The sequence below is a fragment of the Lontra canadensis genome, unplaced genomic scaffold (assembly GCF_010015895.1).
Source record: "Lontra canadensis isolate GAN:19392208 unplaced genomic scaffold, GSC_riverotter_1.0 scaffold11, whole genome shotgun sequence".
Lineage (NCBI taxonomy): Eukaryota > Metazoa > Chordata > Mammalia > Carnivora > Mustelidae > Lontra > Lontra canadensis.
In genome coordinates, this window is record NW_022631005.1 from 3,354,773 (window position 1) to 3,375,209 (window position 20,437).

Genomic DNA, 20,437 nt, shown 5'->3' on the forward strand with positions numbered 1-20,437 from the left:
ATTTCATGGAAATAAAGTAAATGGAAATTTGTTCCCATACACATTTGCTGACTTGTGAGTTGACCACGAGACAGAAGTTAAACTCTTCTTTTCTCTTTTTTTTAAAAGATTTTATTTATTTATTTGAGAGAGAGAGAAAGAATGAGAGAGAGGAAGAGCATGAGAGGAGAGAGGTCAGCGGGAGAAGCAGACTCCCTGCTGAGCAGGGAGCCCAATGCGGGACTCGATCCCAGGACTCCAGGATGAGGACCTGAGCCGAAGGCAGTTGCCCAACCAACTGAGCCACCCAGGCGCCCCTAAACTTTTCTTTAAAAGGAAAATGCAAACATCTCATTTCCTTTATGAAATGTGTTTATTTGTGTTGTTCTTTCAACATAGGAATTAGTTTGTATGCATGTATACTCAGGAAATATTTCAGAAAGCCCCTTTTATCTCATTTTCTTGAAGTTCTGTTATTACCTCCCCATTCCCTTTTTCTTAACCAGGACTGACAAAATGGGGTAGGGAGTGCTTCAAAGCCATTATGGACATATAAAACAGGTTGGAATGTCATGATTAAGGTAAACTCAGTAAATCAGCTAACCAGTCAGCAAATATAACATGGATAGAGGAGAAACTCTTTGCTGATGTTTGCTCCCTTTTATCTGCTTTGAGGATTGTGAGACTCCTCCCTTAGGTAGTGGAAATGGAGGCGATATCCAGTGAGAATTGGTAATGCCAGTGTCATTTCACCTGCCCCTTTCTTCCTCTCCCAGGCTTCTCCTTTTCTTCTGTCTCTCAGGTTGAAGGAGGTCTCGTCTGCTCAACAGACATCTAATTCTAAAGAGCTGAAGGAGCCTGGGGGAAGGTAGCAGGCCGGTAGCTAGGTCTTTTCTACAGGGAAGCGGAATGAGAGGACCTCAAAACTTCCTTCTCACTCCATTGAGAAGAGTGGAAACAAATGACCAGGGAAGAGTCTCTATCCAGGGATAAAAGCTGTGCTCAGACAAGTTGATCCCCCTGTACATTGTCTTTCTCATTATGGTAGGTGAGGTTTTGGAAAAATGGTCACCCCCAAATCTGAAAAATTTAGACCAGCTTTGAAAAGTAAATTGTGCATTAGATGCATATCCGGTAAAATTGGAATGAAGAAGTAAGTGGGAAAAAAACAAGTATGCTTTAATAATGTAGGTTTCATAAGTGAATAGTAGGGAAGAAGGAAATTTTGATTTATTTAAGATTCTTTTTGTCTTTTGCTGTTTTTTTCTCTACTTTAAAAAAAAATACCTTTCATTTAGAAAAATTTCAAACTCTACAAAAGTAGAGTAAACTGTATAGTGAATTCCTATACACACACTTATTTATCCCTGCTCCTTTTTACTCTTAGGTGAAGTAGACATCGGGATGCCTGGGTGGCTCAGTCAGTTAAGTGTCTGCCTTCAGCTCAAGCCATGATCCCAGAGTCCTGGAATCAAGCCCAGCATCTGGCTCCCTGCTCAGTGGGGAGCCTGCTTCTCCCTCGCTCTCTGCCTGCAACTCCCCCTGCTTGTGCTTGTGCTTGTGCGCTCTCTCTCTCTCAGTCTCTCTGACAAATCAAATAAACAAACAAACAAACAAATAAATAAATAAGATCTTTAGAAGTAGATGTCATGTATTTGGATCAACTAGTATTTGACCCTGAAATACAGTCATCCAGGAAAAGCAGAGTATGAGCTTAAAATTAACTTTTTGATAGACAGTTTCAGAATTAGTGCTTTAATTTCTTTAAAGGGTGATCAAAGATATTTCTTTGTGTGGCTTTTTGTTGTTTTTTTTTAGGGCAAGAGTTTCCTTTTTCCTTGAATATCATCATAAATTCATAGATTTTAAAAATACTTATGTTTTTAGTTAATTGCAGTGATTTCCCCCCAGATCCTCAAGTAATACCTTTTTTTGTTCCTTGGGATTCCCTTCAAATTGGCTCCTATGTATACATACAGAAGAGAGAGCCTATCATAAAAGAATCCCAATGAATTTTCACCAACTGACCATTTCCATATTATCAGCAACCAGAAAAAGATAGAGAACATCCTGGAAGCACTCCTGTCCCATTAATTTCTTGACCCTGCTTTTCTGTACCAAGAGAGGGCCCCAAGCTCCTCTTGTACATTTCCTACCCCAGTCTAAGTACCAGCCATTCCACGAAACCCTCGTTCTTTTAAGTAGTTAATGGAATTCAGAAACTACAGTCTGGGTGTTAAGAGGGCTCATTCTTACGGGTTTTCACAGTTTCTCGGCTTTTTCAAGGGCAGGGTAGAAACTACATATATTTAAAAATAAAACATATGAGCTCATACTGACTTTTTTCAAGTTAACTTTATGGCGTTTTAATATTATTTGATTTTATATCTGTATCTTTTCACTTACACTGAAAATCTTGGTTCAAAATAAGATTACAAATTTACTTGCTTTATTCATTAAGTACATAAAATAGTTGCAAATGAATAAGCTCAGCATGACTACTGCTTATTATGACTTTAATTTTATGCAGAAAAAAAGCTCTAGAGTTTTACTTCTCTTTTATTCTCATGAGTTTTTGGGCTTTCAAAATTTATGTGTGAGGTTAGAAAGTTTTTCCTTCAACTGCGTTTTTCGTATCAATGTTGATATGTTTCTTGGCAGTGAAATTCAGTATCTTCAATATTTAGTTCACCAGATATTTTGAGTTATTTGTCACTCAATACATCATAAGCAGGAGACGGTCCAGGAGCGACAGTGGGAGTATTGTCCTTTTTGGATGGGGGATGGGTTTGTGCTGCATTAGATGTATTTATTAGTGTCTACCCTTCCTCAACAGTGCGGGTCCAGAGATAGAAGAAAAACATTCTAAATGAAGTAAAGAGCCTGAAAGTGCCCTGTTCTTGTCTTCTTGCTTCTTTTTATTTGATAAATGGATATTTGACCGATCTGTATCTTGGAATGCCCTTTCCCTGCCGAGGTTGGTCAAGTGATCAAGTGCTTTGATTTTGAACATATTTTCTAATATGTGATCATGGGATCAATGCAAGTGCTCCTAGAGAATATGGGGATAGGTAGTCTCTCCTGCCTCCCTCCCTTCCATCCTTCTTCCTTCCAGACATCTATCCTTCCTTTCTTTCTCCTCCACCTGGGTGATTCCTGGACCCAGAGCTGAGGGCTGAGCAAGGGAGGGAGAAGGAGAGCTACATCACTCCCTGTTTTGTCTTTTAAACTTTTCACTTTTCTCCTCAAAATGTCTTATTCCCAAACTGCCACCATAAGGTTAGAATCTAGTATTTGAGTTTTTTCGAATAAACTTTTACATACAGAAGGGTAATTAAGACTGTAATTAATCTAACTTTGAGGTTGATTTAAAATTTTTCTTTATTGACTTTTCATATCAGATGAGTAATGCTAGGAAGTACTGTGTGTCGTGAACCAATGAGACACTTCTTTCTTCTATTTATTTAAATTTATTTTAATTCCAGTATAGTTAATGGTGTTCTATTAATTTCAGGTGTAGCAATGAGACACTTCTACTTTGAAAAGTTTGGCTTTCAGAGAACAAGGATGTATCAGGAATAACAATTCTAAACTTTGCAGCAGTTAAGAAGTGATTTCAAAGGTGATGGACTAACACACAGGCTCCCCAAAACTCCACTGTGTATGGCTGGTGGTAGACTTTTTAAAATAAATTTTTATTTATTATTATTTTTTCATTATGTTCAGTTAGCCAACATAGAGTACATCATTAGTGTTTGACGTAGTGTTCAACGACTCATTAGTCGTGTATAACACTCAGTGCTCCTGGGTATTAAGGATGGTGGTAGACTTTTAAGGTTTGAGGTTTCAGAAACAATGACAACTGGAATATATGTGTGTTTTATCCTGTGCCTTGTGTCATTCCTGCTGGGTCTGCAGTGTTCACTCATTTATGGAGGCATTTGTTCATATTCATTCATTCATCCTTCTAGCAACGTCTCTTGAGCATCTGTCCCCTCAGAATATATCAGTCACTATTTTGGGCCCAAGGATTATAATAAGGAGAGCAGGAATCATAACTGGTAAAGTGTCTGGGAACAGATAATATACTAATAAACAAATGAACCCAACTATTGGGTGGGAGAAGTGTTGTGAAGGAAATGAAAAGAATACTGTGCTAGAAAGTGACAGAGATGGTGTCTATTTTGAGGTGACATGAGCTGAGAACTGAAGGCTAGTGTGCTGACTACATTTTCATGTTCAGAGTACTGAATTTGAGAGCACTGGACAGTTTATTTAAACAATACCTACAAATTTGGCATGTGAATTTATTTCCAAATCTCTCTCTCTTTTTTTTTAAGTTGGGACTTTAAGGTTAAAATCTCTTGTGTTGTCAGCTTCTAAAAACTGGAGGAAGTCCTTGGGGAAGAGTAAATGGGAACTTGGCTGTGGCGTATTTGTAACTCCTCTGCAAATCTTGACTTATTCCAAAATAAAACACTTAAGAGAAAGAACTGGTGAAGAAATACCAATGTTTATAGTAAATCAAGTACAGTGTTTCTTCGATTTGCAAAGATGACGTTGCCAGATTTCCACAGGAAGGGACTGTGGGGAGGTTGGTGCATGTTGAGAATTTATTACTTAAATGTTCTTGTACTTGACCCATCACTCATTTTTGGACTTGCCCTATTTTCTCCTTTTTTAAGTCTTCATTTTAGCTTATTAGATGTCAGAAATATAACAAAACTTACAGATAAAGTTAATTGATGTTTTTCCTTCTTAAAAATAATTTATGCATTTCTTGAAATACTCTTGAACCACTTAGGATGTTATCTTTCAGGTAAACGGGAGCGAACCTTTTTCACACGGAGCTTTTCAATGAACTGGCCTCTTAGATAAAAGTTAGCCCCTGTCGAAGCAATCCTCTATGCCCTTTATCTTATTAGTATTTTTTAATTCATGTATTTCTAAACATAAACCATCTTCTTTTGCACATTAGGGGTGATAGAGAAATCTGAAGTTGACAAGAAGGCATTAAATTCTGAATCTCCTTTGTGAACGCTTTGCCAACTGTTGTGTGGATTAATAGACCTGCCGTGGGAAGCTGTTTGGGAGTCTGCAGTCTTTAAAAGTACTTTGCAGTATCTGGTCCTGAGAATGCTTCCTAACCTTCCATCACCTAGTTCAAGCATTAACAAGTTATAGCCCACGGGCAAAACTGGCTTGCAAACCCGGCTTTAGAAATTAAGTTTTAGCAGGACATAGCCATGCTTATTCACATGCGTAGTTTCTGTGGCTGCTTTTCCACTACGATAGCAGTGTTCAGTAGCTGCGGGGAGACGGTATGGCTTGTAAAGCCCAAAATATTTTGTCTGGCCCTTGTCTGGCCCTCTGATGGAATCAGACGGTGACCGGGTGATCTCTGTCCATTTCTGAATCTGGGAGCCCGAAAATGGTGTAGTCGCAAGTATTAGTAGACAATAAAGTCCTGTTGGTTCATGATAGAGCTCCGCTTTATCTTATTTTTTATTTATAAATGGAGATACTGTGTGTGTGTGTGTGTGTAGTAAAAATAGTTTTTCGTAAGCTTGCTAAAGTTTTCAGTAATGTGAAGTAGTATGAAGGCCATTTATATGAATGTGAAATGCTAAACATTTCAGCTATCACTTGAAATTCTTATGATAATTTTTTTAATTTCTGAAGGAATATGTTAACAATTCCCTTATTATTGAGGCTTCAGATCTATTACTTGGGAGTGACTCTGTGTCATACTGTATTATTATTCCCTAGTGCTAGTGTTAGGTCAGTACAGAGCAAGGTTGGGTGGGCAGTCCTTCACACCTACTGCCCAGAGTCAGGCTTGTTGAAACATAGGGCCTGGCCTCATAGGTTTTGACCCGCTAGTATGGACAAGCTCAAGAATTTTCATTTGAAACAAGTTCCCAGGTGGCATGTTGGTCCTGGGACCACCTTCCAAAACCTCTCTAGCAGATGGCTAGTGTTGGCATTTTCCAGGCTTTGGATTTGGGGAAGAGTAGCTTTTTTTCATCTCAGCTCAGTATCAAATGACATATTAAAACTTCCTTTGAATTCCTTAAACTTCCACTCAACATCTTTGCGACAGGACTCATCAGTGAACCACATACCATTTTACTATTTTTATCTGTTTTCTAGTCCCAAACTTCTGTTGCTATTGCTGCCTGTTCTCACTACTCTTGGGCTTTGCTTTAGAAAGGAACAGGGTGGTAGCCTGCGTGGCTCAGTTGGTTAAGTGTCAAGACTCTCGATTTTGGCTCAGGTCATGATCTCAGAGTCATGAGATCAAGCCCCACATCCGGCTCCATGCTTAGCGTACAGTCTACTTGAGGTTCTCTTTCTGTTTGTGCCCTGCCCACCTCCATATTCTCTCTCTCTCTTGCTGTCAAATAAATAAATAAATCCTAAAAAAAAAAAAATGTCCCTTTACTGTTGTTTTCAGTGGAGTTTGGGGGTAAAATAGATCCTGTATATAGTCTTTGAGCTTTATCCCAATATGTGTGTGTATTTTATTTTTTTTTTAAGATTTATTTATTTGAGAGAGAGAGAGAGAGCATGGGGGAGGGGCAGAGAGAGAGAGAAAGAGAGAGTCTTAGTAGACTCCTTGCTGAGCTCAGACCTCCCTCCCGCAGTGTAGGGGGTGGGGGGCTCCATCTTCTGATCCTGAGATCACCACCTGAGCTGAAACCAAGAGGTGGATGCTTTAAATATACCACCCACGGTGTATATTTTAAAGTACCTCTTTCTTGATTTCTGTAAAATCCCATGACGTCAGTTGGGCACTGAAGTATCTTCCCTGCATAAAGGAAACAAAGGTCCTGAAGCACAAGATCTTGTGATCTGCTGGAAAAGGAAGGCTCAAGCACAGAATTTGTGCCATCCATTTTTGTTGTTGTTTTTAACTATAACGTACCGTGCATTAGATACTATCCAGACCTCAAATGTATTTTATCAAGCCATTACTATTACTTCACTTTATATCAGTCTCAATTATTTTTGGTACTAAAATAATCTTAAGTGTGCTATTTGATCATTCTCTTATATTTGAGTGTAGGCTTGTTTTTAATAAGGATGTGCCCCCAACTCCATTTAAAGACATAAACTGGTACCTCAGTTTCTATTTTGTGGACTTTTGTTAAATTATGCATTTGCCCCCAAAATGCTCTTGATCCTTTGATGGAAAATTAGCAAACCGTTTTCATAGGGACTTTTGATAAAACAGTGTCATGGGTCAAATCAGTCTCAAAATTGGTAGTCTTGAGAGTTAGGGGTCCTGAACCTCTTCATGGAGGAAATTGATGCTCTCCCGGAAACAGTCATTTGGATAAGGGGCTCACAAGTGGAGGTGTAATAACTAACCATTTTGCACAAATTATGGCATTTACTTCTTACAACTTCATGAAATTGATGTTTTTATTCCTGTTTTATAGATAAGGAAACTGAGGCACAGAGAAATTAAGTAAATTCCCCGAGGTTTCATAGCGAGGAAATAGCAAAGTTGGGATAGGTTTCAGACCTAGGCAATGCATGTTTTGTTTTGTTTCTTTTCAGTGTAAAAATAAAAGGAAAAGACAGCATAGGATATAGGCAGTGGGGTACTGGCAAAGGCTTAAAAAATAAGCCCTCGGAAAAAAGGGGGCGCTGCTGATTCACCTGGCTTACATACACTCACCATGGCCAATTTCACCTTCCCAAAGGAGGTCTCTGAAGGCTGGGCTGGTGAGAGATGCACCCAGTCCCCTCTGGAGCCTGAATTGGCTCCAGCTCACCATGAGGTGTGGGTGAAGATTACCACACCCCAGTTAAATGAGTACTCGAGGCTGAAGAGCCTGGGCCCCGCCCTAAATCCTCCGTTATTGTCAGCTCTGCCTTCTCTCCCGTGGCAATGAATGAGAAATAATTGAAACCAGCTTTCATGCTGAATGCCCAATGCAAACACAAATATGAGCTCCCTGATACGTGGGTAAAGGCCTACGTACACCGTGCTATCCTGGAGGGGTGGCAGTTTTTAAAAAATTCTGCATAAGGCTCCTAATCAGGAAATATTTATGACTGGGTAGATAATGGCTAGTAAATTAGGTGGGTGGCAGGTGCGGTAACTCTGGGCAGTCAGGCTAATTCATTTGTGTTTTGAAAGAATTACACTCCTGCCTCTATTCCTGCTCCTCATGTATGACCCGGCACCAGGGAGAACAGAACAGATAATGCCCCGGGCCTCAAGAGTACCATTAGCAGCCGGGTGGGTCTTTTTTTAGGACCAACATGAGGTTTTCTCTTGGGAATGTTGAACTTTGTACAGTCTTTCTAACTACTGAACAGATAAGAAACTCCAGTCCGCAACTCATTTGGATTATTTTGGCCTATCAAATATAATGAAATCAAAGAAATGGCCTGAGGGTGATGTCTCAGGCAGGCTGGGGTCACAATCAACTGTATTTAATGTCTGTAATAGAGGGCTTACGACTTCACTGAAATGAGAAGCCCAGGAAACAATCTGAGTGGTTATTGTGGCCCCTGACATCAGACTACAGTGATGAAAGGGGCATAGTCCCCCCTCACAAAGATCTCACGGAACCAGGACAGATAAACACAGGCGGTGCATATTCAATAAAGTATGTATGCATAACTATAGAAGTAATACAGATCGAAGCGGCAATTCGAATAGGTTAAGAAAGATTTTACAAAGAAAATGAAACCTGAGCATAAAATAGTACAAAATTAATGTCTGCATGTTATAAAAGTCATTATAGGTGATAGTATAGGGCCTTTTTTATTGTTATAAAATATACATAAAATTTGCCATTTTAACAGTTTTAAAATTCTCATTTCAGAGGCATTAAATACCTTCACATTATTCTATAACCATCCCCGCAGCTGTGGTCGGAATGTCTGGGTCCCCCCAAAATTCATATGTTGAAATCCTAATTCCTAAGGGGATCGTATTAAGAACTGGGGCTGTGGGGAGGTAATTAGGTCCTGAGGGTGCAGCCCATGCAAATGGAATGAAAAGAGATTCTGTAGAGATCCCTTGCCCCCTTCTGCTAGGGGAGGACGCAATAAGAAGATGGCCAACTATGAACCAGGAGGTGGTTTTTTACCAGATTCCAAATCCACTGGTGCCATGATACAAGACTTCCCAGCCTCCAGAACTGTGGGAAATAGATGCTTGTTTATGAGCTGCTTAGTCTACAGTATTTTATTGCAGCCGCCCCAGTAGACTCAGACAACCACTTTTTTCTGTTTTTATTTGAAGTGCAGTTGACATACAATGTTACATTAGTTTCAGGTGTGCAGCACAGGGATTCGACAATTCTGTACTAGGCTGTGCTTGCCACAAGTGTAGCCGCCATCTGTCACCCTCCAATGCTACTGCAATACCATTGACTGTTTTCCCTAGCTGTGTCTTCCATCCCTATGATTTAGTCATTCCTTAACTGGAAGCCTGTAGCTCCCACTCCCCTTCATCCATTTTGCCCATCCCCCCACCCCAGACAACAACTTTTCTTGAGAACTTTTTCATCTTCCAAACGGAAATTCTGTACTTATTAAACACAAGCTCCATTTTCCCCACTCACAGCCCCTGCCAACCACCCATCTACTTTCTGCCTCTGTGAATTTGACCACTCTAGGTACTGCATATAAGTAGACTCCTACAATATTTGTCCTTATTTTATGTAGCCAGATGTCTTCAAAGTTCATGCACATCGTAACATGTATCAGAATTTCCATCCTTTTTAAGGCTGAATGATACTCCTTTGTACGAATATACCACATTTTGTTTATTCATTCATCTGCTGATGGACACTTGAATTGCTTCCATATCTTAGCTATTATGAAGAATGCTGCTATGAATATGATACACAAATATCTGTTCAAGTCCCTGCTTTCAGTTCTTTTGGGTATATACCAGAATTGGAATTGCTGAATCATGTAGTAATTTTATTTTTAACTTCTGAAGAACCTCCATACCATTTTCTTTTTTTAAAATAGATTTCTCTTTAATTTATTTTATCTTATTTTATTTTATGTATTTACTTGAGAGAGAGTGAGTATGGGTAGAGGGAGCAGGAGGGGATGGGGCAGAGTGAGAGGGAGAAGCAGACTCCCCACTGAGCAGGGACCCGAGGTGGGGCTCGACCCCAGGACCCTGGGATCATGACTTGAGCTGAAGGCAGATGCTTAATTGCCTGAGCCACCCACATACCCCACCATTACCATTTTCAATAGCAGTTACGCCATTTTACATTCCCAGTGACAGTGCATCAGAGTTAAATTCAGGTGCATTTTCAACCTAAGCCAATTTATCTGCTTTAGCCAACTCTTCAGTATACCTCAGCCCAGTACAGAAACGCTTATTTTGACAGGAAATTCCTCTAGAGAACAGGACATTTGCTGCTACTCGTCACTTGGTGCCTCAGTAACAGTTTATATGCTGTCAACATGGATTAATGCATTATTATTTTAGATCACAAAGCAAAAGCCCAATCTTTAATGTTTCCTGTTGTTGCCAAAAGGTCTGCACTCTGCTGACAATCCATACTTATTAGCAGTCACGGGAACTGTAGTTCCCAATATTATTTTTCCTGTTAAAATAGGAATTATGACATTACCAAGCTTCGTTTAAAAAAATGTTAGCGAGAGTCAGAAATCAAATGCTGAATGAAAAAGTGGCTGACAAATCTTAGAAAATTAGCTCTGGTAATAACAAATAGCATGGAGGACAAGCGGAGATGGAGAGGAGAAGGGAGCTGAGGGAAATTGGAAGGGGAGGTGAACCATGAGAGACTATGGACTCTGAAAAACAATCTGAGGGTTCTGAAGGGGTGGTGGGTGGGAGGTTGGGGGAACCAGGTGGTGGGTATTAGAGAGGGCACAGATTGCATGGAGCACTGGGTGTGGTGCAAAAACAATGAATACTGTTACGCTGAAAAGAAATTTAAAAAAATAAATTAAAAAAATTTAAAAAAAAAGAAAATTAGCTCTGGTAAAATTATCAAAGTGACACTTGAAACGGCCTTGTCAAAAGTGTTCGTGGCACATACTTCCATCAGAATCAAATGTCCTGTGATCTCATTCTATTAAATATGTGATCCAGCTTTTGTACCCATGGATTGTTTTTTTTTTTAATCTATACTGGTAACAGTCCTCTTACAAATATGAACTCCCAAGGATGTACATTCTTAGCCACTTGATAATCTGATAAAAGCTGGTGAATATCTCCCTAGGAAAATAAAATGCATGTATACCCAGCACTTTCCACATCATTCCTGGTTTTTATTTTTTATTTTTATTTTTTTTAAGATTTTATTTCTTCATTTGAGAGAAAGAGAAAGAGACAGAGAAAGAGAGAGCACAGCAGGGGGAGAGGGAGAAGCAGGCTCCCCACTGAGCAGGGAGCCTGATGCGGGGCTCAATCCCAGGACTCTGGGGTCATGACCTGAGCCGAAGGCAGATGCTTAACCATCTGAGCCACCCAGGCGCCCCATTTCTAGGTTAAAGAATGTGCTAAATCCATCCATGAATCCCAGGTTAAAATCCTCTATAAATTTGTATTGCTTGCCATCAGTACCATCCTGTAAGAAAACAAAACAAAACAAAACAAAAAACCTAGACTTGTCATTTGGTTAATTTATTAAATAATTAGTAAATTAAGGCTAAATAGCAATGTAAGAATTTGTGGCATGGTCTTTGAGGTCAAATAGATTTGGAAACCAAACCGAGGATTCTATTTAGTAAATTTCCTAAACCCTACCTTGGTCATCTGAATAACAGGAGTGTATCTGAATAACAGAAGAATAACACTATGAATAACAGAAGTGTTCCTGGCTGGGAAGTGTGACATCTGGCCTGACACATGGTAAGAGGCTGCTGTTTTTATTGGTATTTTTCTCCTGACTCAATAGAGAAAGCTAGGAAGGAGGTGATGATCTGTTTTCTAGGTCCCTACCTCAAAATAATATGTTTGATATGTCATTTTTTTACTCGATAATTGTTTGAAAGGCCATTTGTGTTTTATTAATTATAAAATTCATAGATGTCCAGAGAAGACTTACTCGAGGGAATAATATGAGTTGTTTGGTTGTTCAGGATAAGGACCAATTCCCTAATATCTTTATGATTACAGGGTTTTGAAGATTCAGTTCTGAGAATAGTCCAGTGCATAATGCCCAAACCCCAATAAAACCTAAAATAAGAGGAAAGAGCTGGACCATATTCCTGGAATAAAAGTTTCCTACCAATTACAAGATTAAAACTAGATTAGAAAGAATATGTAATTATTAAATCTAGGGCATATGTCCCTGTTAGAAAATACATCCAGCTCAGAAAAAAAAAATCAGCTCAAATTACAGTTTTCAAAATAAGGTCATTGCCACATTATAATTTAATAGATTAGTGTGATATTCAAAGATGGCTGACTTCAGCTGACTTTCAGGAAAACTTTGATATGAAAAGTTACCAATAAGTAAGTAGAACAATTCTTAAATCATTAGAGCAAGTTTAAGCTGGTTCACAAACCAGTGTGGCACTGATTCTAGCACTTTCCCCAAGAATTTGTTTAGGTTTATGTATAGCAGTCTGTTTATTTCGAGTTGTGTACTCCTTCCTTTGCTAGTGCTGTGTGTTGAAAGGGATGTGCCGTTGCTGGTACCTCATGGTTCTCTGGAATGCTGTCCTCCTACTCCATATGATGTAGAAGAGAGATCCATGAAGAACTGATGTTCCCTTCATGAGGCTATTAGAGCCATGCCCTGGCATTCTCTGGTGCTTTTCCTAGGAATGGAAATTTGATGGACCATGGGTCTTTGGTGGACCATGGGTCTTTGAACCTGGACACAGGAACTCACAATGGGAAAGGCTCAGGAAAGGGAGTCTATCTTGCCAGAATATGAAGCGCCGCCCCCCACCGCCAGGCCTGTCTACTCCCTTAACTGAGGCCCTTTGCTGATTCAGCCCTGGGGCAGATCCCCAGCTTTCCCCATATCTTGGTCCATGGAGGCAGCTTTTACGGAGCCTTCCCCCACCCCGTTCATTTTCTTTGACCTTGGTTGTGCCCAAGGATCAGTTGGACAGCTGCAGGGGGTTTTTTTGTTCTCCTTGTGCGGAAGATCCCTCCCTGAGAGTGCTTTGTCAGATGCATATGACATACTGGTTCCAGTCAGTGCGATAGCCACAGGGCACTCGGGTAGTCTCTTTAGGCAGAGTTCCAGTAAATAACATATTTGTCATCATGAAGTTTCGAGAAAGTTGGGAAGAACCTGTATCAGAGTTTCTCAAGGGCTAGAATTCTCAAGTTATAATTTTGAGAATTTATAATTTTCTTAAATATTTGTAGATGGATATTAAATGGTATAACTTTTAAATCAGGATGATTATAGAATATTTAGCTTTTGAAGAGTTATCACATTTAGTTACTTATAGATTGCAACAATTATCTAATAACTTAGTGTCTTCTATTCCTTGGTTATATATTTTTTATGACCTTCATTCTGTACACTTTTTCTACGTATTTAGAAATGAACATATAAATAATAAATAATATAAAATAAGTCAATAAAGCCAAGACATTTATTTATATTTTCCCTATATTTGGCTCTTCTAATTTCATGAATTATAAACTTAGTGCATTTGTTTTTATTCTTTTATGTTTAGTAATGCAAATGATTAAGACCATAAATTTTCCTTTCCTCAAGGCTTTAGCTATGTTCTACATTTCTAAATATTTTTATTACATTATTTTGTATATTCTTTGCTCACTTTTTTTTTTTTTTAAAGATTTTATTTATTTATTTGACGGACAGAGATCACAAGTAGGCAGAGAGGCAGGCAGAGAGAGAAGGGGAAGCAGGCTCCCCGCCAAGTAGAGAGCTTGATGCGGGACTCGATCCCAGGACCCTGAGATCATGACCTGAGCCGATGGCAGAGGCTTAACCCACTGAGCCACCCAGGAGCCCAAGATATTTGCTTTTATTGTTAAAGATTAATTTTCCAAGTCAAAGCCTTTCTTGTGTTTAGGAATATTTTTGAACATTATTTCTTTTCTTTTTCAATGGTTGTGTTCAGGGCTATTCATGTCTTTATTTTTTTTTTTTTTAAGATTTTATTTATTTATTTGACAGAGAGAGATCACAAGTAGACAGAGAGGCAGGTGGAGAGAGAGGAGGGAGCAGGCTCCCTGCTGAGCAGAGAGCCTGACGCGGGACTCGATCCCAGGGCCCTGAGATCATGACCGCAGCCGAAGGCAGCGGCTTAACCCACTGAGCCACCCAGGCGCCCTCTATTCATGTCTTTAGATTCGGGTTCCATTATCTGTTAACTTGTCCTGCCCTTTTTTCCATTTGCAAGGTAATTTCTTCAACTTGATCTTTTTAACCTATTTGTTGACTAGATTTTTCTGGGGAATCATTTGATGCTTCATTAATGCCATTTTAATTACTTTAAATTTGTGGTGTCATCGTTTGTTTCCTTAATTTCTTACCTTTGCCAGTTACCATTGCATTTCATCCTGTCTTATTTCTTATTCAGAGGCTTTTTTTTTTTTTTTGAATTTGTGAAAGTATGAAAGCTACCCTTTAAAGCTACCCTCTCTATTGCTAGGATTAACATTCCAGATTAGCCCTCTAATTCTCTCTTGCACAGAATAATTTTCTCTCCTATTGGGAGAAAAATTTTTCATATTGTTTCATACACACACACTTTTTTTTTTTTTTTAACTTTGCTTTTCTTTATGTGAAATCTTCACCTTCTCAAGAGTATCTGGGCCAGTTATCCTTGGCTCCCTTCATGTTTACTTGATTAGCATTCAGACCCTCTGAAAACTCCCCCTAGAGGGCTAAGTGAGGTAGAACGTAGATCTGTCTTACTCATTTCCTTAGTAAAGTATCTTAGGAGGGTGGAGAGTGACCAGTTTTCAGCAGTCACAATCAGAGAACTTGTCTGTGCGCTTTTTTTCCTCCTTAGTTTGGTAAATGACGGCTTGGTGGGCGGCGGGGGGGGGCTGTATTTTGGGCGTCGTTCGGGACATGTCCACCATGCTGTTTGGAAGCCAAGACTAAGGAAAGCAGAAAAAGACCAGGCAGGCCAGTGCTTGTGTGTCGGGATTGCTGTTCCTCCATGGCCTCAGAAAGCTATTAATCAGTGGCGAGGCCTGTTCCTGTGCTTCTTGCTCGTTGCCTCTCTAATCTAGGGGAAACTGGTGGAGTTTGCCAGACTTTCTTCTTACCACGCCACTTGACTGTCTTAAGAAGGGAGTTGTATATCGGGTTTCATACATACTGGTTTGGTTGTGAGTCCAGTGATTCCTTACATTTTATGGCATGTAGTGGCCACTATTCTTCAGTGAAAAGTACTAATGATCTTTTTCTTTTTAAAAAAAATCCCTAACCTGGAGATTCACAGACCTGTACCCCTGGGGATAAAAATACATTGTATGTTTATTAAAAAAAAAATAATAAAAATAAATATTTTAAAAAAATCCCTTAGCTCCTGCTTTTTAGTCATTTGCTGGGAAAATCTTTATCAAATCTTACACCACCATCTTTTTAAGAAGATATGCCTTATCTTTATGAAAGCAGTCCTTGATTTTCTTTTTCTTTTTGGGGGTCAATGACTATAGAAAATAAGATTCCCTACCCTCTCTCTTTAAGGAAAAAAAACTTGAATATATAATGACATCGTAATGACTATAATATATAATGAGAATAGGCATTCATTGCTCTGGTGATGATCTTGATAGAAAATGAATTTATTCCACCCAGACTACAGTGACATTGCATTGATAAGATCAGTTGATAATAGGAACGCTCTCCCCTGTGACTCCTGCTTGGGGTCATCTAATGTCTGTAAATAGGCAAATACTGAAAAAGACAATCAACAAACTAAACACTAAATTAAAACAGAATCTAATGTCAAAACTAGACCTAATTTTGTGAAGGCAATTTCCCAAGTTGAGGAGAATCTTGATTGAGCAAGGTCTAGATTATTACAAACCTCAGCTGCTCTTGCAGAAAAGGAGACTGTTCGAGAAAGGGCAGAATTCATTCTTACAGTCTGTCCTCGTACTTGGAGACCTTAGTTGGCTTCACCCAGAAAAAAGTGGTATCATTTCCTCCCAGTTGTGTTAGAATACGAAGTGTAATTCTCTTCAACTCCCAATTAAGTCACCAAGATTGGGAAAAGGACTGGGAAAATATAATTTTGATTTGGGGTAGGGTGGGGAAGGTCTGACATTGCAAGGGAGACTAGAAGGATACCATTTTACTCTTGACTCTCTCACTTGCAGACTGTGGGTTCTGACAGGACTTAGAGCAATTTGAAGGGAAACAACATTACAAGCAGAATTTTATCTTTCACATTAAGGTCAAATATAAAACTCAATTAAAACCATTTTAGAATCCATATTATAAGGAAAAGCCATCAAGCATTAAAGGAAACAGAAGAACCATAAAATAGAAAGTATAACATGATACGGCAGAGATAAATCCAACTATTATTTATAACATTAAATGGAAGTGGGAAAAAGTCACTAATATTGGGATCATTAAGGAAGGAATAGATAATACAAAATGATACAGTAAGTTTCAACGTAAAAGAATGTACAAATTGCATTAATCACTTGCAAACAGAAGGAGAACAGTTGATATCAAATAAAGCAAAAAAGTATTGAAATGAACAAAGAGGGTCATTTTTATAATAATCAAAAGCAAACAGAGTTATTAGGATCTCTTCTGTGATAAATCTCATTGTTTCAAGATACACAGAATACAACCTAAATGTCCCAGTTGAAGCATGGTCAAAGGGATCATGGTATAGCTGTGTAATGGTCTTATATGTAGTGATTCAGAGCCATGATACTGATGGTCCTTTGTTCACAAAGAAGGCTGTTACCAGTATATTGTTGGTTGAAGAGTGTCTTACAGATAGAGTGGACATTCTTTTCCCACTTTGGTTAAAGTAGAATCAAATGTTAACTGGGATTATTTCTAGGTGATGAAACTAGAGTCAGTTTCAATATTATTCAATTATTCAATATTATCATATGAGCTTTTCATCTTTTCCTATGGTGAATATAGTAGATTATTGACCCTAAGTATTTGTTCCCTTATATTGGATGCGTTTTACTTTGATGCATCATCAAACTCAGTTTGGCCTGCTTTGGCCAATGAGATGTGAGTGAAAGTGGCATGCGTCACCTACAAGCAAGCACTTTAAGAACTATCTCATGGTGCCACCATGGCTGTTTTCCCTTGTCACATGGGAGTTACTCTTAAAACCTGGAATGAATAGGATATAGAATGGGGGTGCAGCTGACCTCTAAAGGACATGTAAATGAGACATGTAAATAAAGCTTTCTTGAAAGCCCTTGAGATTTGGGGGTCATGTATTACCATGTCACAACTTAGCCCAGCCTACGTAGTTAGGTTCCAGGTGTTTCATTTCAGTTCAATTTCAGATGAACACATGCAATTTATGGTGCCTGTGAACAGCAGCTTCTGTAAGACTTCCCTGCCACGTCAGGCTTTAGTTAGGTCTCTGGGTCATAAATCTGAATTTTATGTCACTCAGTGTAAATGCAACTGTTAGAGCACTTTTTAAAGCGATTGTAGTGATCCCACTGATATGAATGGGGAAGGAGACAAGAGAATTAGATGTTCAGCTCTTGTATTGCTGTTACTTTTAGCAACAATGTTTTTCTCATTAAGTTTAGGAATTATGTTGGTATAGACTTTAAAATCTATGGTCTTTCAAAAAAATAAAATCAAATCTTTGGCTTAGGATTTTGTTTGGATAATTTATGAACATGTGCTTTGATAGAGATGAAATAATTATTTTTTGTTTTTTGTTTTTTTTTAAGATTTTATTTATTAATTTGACAGGCAGAGATCACAAGTAGGCAGAGAGGCAGGCAGAGGGCAGGGTGGGGTGGGGGGAGGAGCAGGCTCCCTGCTGAGCAGAGAGCCCTATGCAGGGCTGGATCCCAGGACCCTGGGAACATGACCTGAGCCAAAGGCAGAGGCTTTAACCCACTGAGCCACCCAGGCACCCCGAAATAATTACTTTTAATGTCACACTAATTCTTACACTCTAAAAGTAAAGAGTAGGTGTAACTTACTCACTTGATCAAACACTTGATTGATAATCAGATTGGGGTAATCTTTAGAGATCATCTCATTGAACGTTAGGCACTTGAAATCCTCATTGTTAAAAAAAATTCAGAAATTAATAGACAAAACAATTGTCAAAAATGATTCTTGGAATGAATTAGGTCCTCTTAATTGCCTTTTCTTCATTCTTGATATTATTCAAGATTTTCATAATTGTCATTCAACCAAAATGTTGCCCTGTCATCATAGACAGGCAACCCTGAAAATGTCCTTTTAAATTAAAACAAGAACCAAGGTGTTAGCATTGGTGTTAATGGGGAAAGTTCAGTTGGGAGTTGGCTGTGCTTCAGAAAAAAAAGTTCAAAAGAGGAAATGCTGGCTCTTGATGTCGCGTGGATTGAATTTACTTCCAAATGGGTAACAGTCTAATAGGTTTGATTGTTTCAGCCTCATCCCTTGGGGGCACTTGAACACGTCACAGAACCTCCATGCTCTTAGCTCATGTGTCCTCATCTTGTACAATGTCTTGGACCAGAAAGTACTTCAAATCAAGGACCCAAGTAGTGTTCTTGCTTTCTGTTTGCTGGTACCAGAGCTTGGCTTGAGAAATCTTACTCACACTCATTAGACTCCCTTCACATAATAAAGCAATTAGATGATCATCATCTGTCCAATGTCGGCTTCTTACTACCTTATGGCAATACTCAGTGGAACCCGATTCCCGGCCGATGCAAGAGCACTGCAGCTCTTTATCTTTCTATTAATGCAAAGACCAGTTTTGTTTCAAGAGAAAACTTTCCAGTTTTGGAGCTAAGTGTTGGTGCCGATGAAGTTGAAATCTTAAGAAAGGATTACAAGTTTTATTTACTAGAGAGAAAACTAGAGTTTTCCCAATTTATAATATAATTTAATATAATAATACATTATTATTATATCAATATTATTCATTAATTTATTATGTATTAATATATTGTATTAACATATATTTATGTCATATATTATAATCAACAAATAATATATTAATATAGTAATGTTATATGATATATTAATATATTGATAATCTATTTTATTTATATTAACATTATTTATTATATTAATATATTGATAGATTTATAATGATTTAATATAATACTATAATTTTATGATAGAATAATTTATTGGACTGTTCTTTTGAATATTTTATGTAGCCAGGTGACCGTTAAAATCCTGATTAACACATTCAGGGTTAATTAATTGATAACCCATGAACATAATGTTGCAGATTTAGAAAATGCAACTATTTCAGACCTGTATAAAATTTACTTGCACTTGCAGAGTTTACATGGTCTATACATAAATCATACAATATATTTATCTTGGTAATATGACCTGTTAAACATTTGTCCACAGCTGAAATTACTCTGAGCTCTGGAACTATATTTCCAAGTGTTTGTCACCATTTGAATGCCTCAGTTATACCTGAAACTCAGCGGGTCAAACCATACTCGGGACTTTCTGTCAATCCCGGATTTCCTTTGGCCAGCCCTCACTCAGGGCTTTAAAACCAGAAACTCAGGAGGCCTCCTCAACTCTGCCTTCTCCTCCACTCCCCCATCCACTCTCCCTCCCCACTCCTTCATATTCAGTTACAGCTGCCCGGACTGGATGCCCAGTTTCCCATCACCTCTCTAACCATCATCTCTTGCTTCCTGATTGGGCTTCCCTCACCTTCTTTATTTCCCCAGTTTGGTTCTCCTCATGTCTGTCAAGGTATCCTTTTAAACACAGAAATCTGGTTAGATCACACCACTTTATGGCTTCTTATGCTCACAATAAAAATTGAAATGCTGAACATGGCCGACAAGTCCCCACGGGGACTGGCGTCTGCCTCTCTCTGACCCATCATGCCGCTCTAATCATGACGGCCAGCCCTAATTCCTTAATCACGTCAGGCTGGACACACAAGCACCTGATTAACTCCTGTTCATCCTTCAGACTCAGCTCAGACCCACTTGATCAGGAATACCTCTGACTTCCGGATCCAGTGAGTTTCTCTCGCCATGTATCTTCCTCCATCTTTACTCTTTTCTGATTTTTTGATTGGCTCTCTCTTCCTCTGGACTGAAGTTCAGGTCTCACTTTTCTTTAGCCTTAGGATTGCTTTCTGATCATTGCCAGGAACTTTTTCTTCCAAACTGTGCTGTTGTACTTACCCAAGTGTCCTGTACTTCCTTCAAGGAGTATTATCATTAAGACAGGGCTAGAATTTAGTCTTGCTGTCTTCTTGGAAAAGCAGACTGCTTTAGTGGTCAGTCTGTGGGTCACAGATTGTTGGTTAAGCTTCTCATCCTACACTGTCATGC

General features: G+C 38.8%; 1 protein-coding gene across 13 annotated transcripts in view; it reads left to right on the top strand.

Annotated features, from left to right (window-relative positions):
• The window catches only part of OSBPL6 (oxysterol binding protein like 6), a 206,490-nt gene that overhangs the window by 96,599 nt on the left and 89,454 nt on the right, over window positions 1–20,437 (top strand). The window lies entirely within an intron of this gene.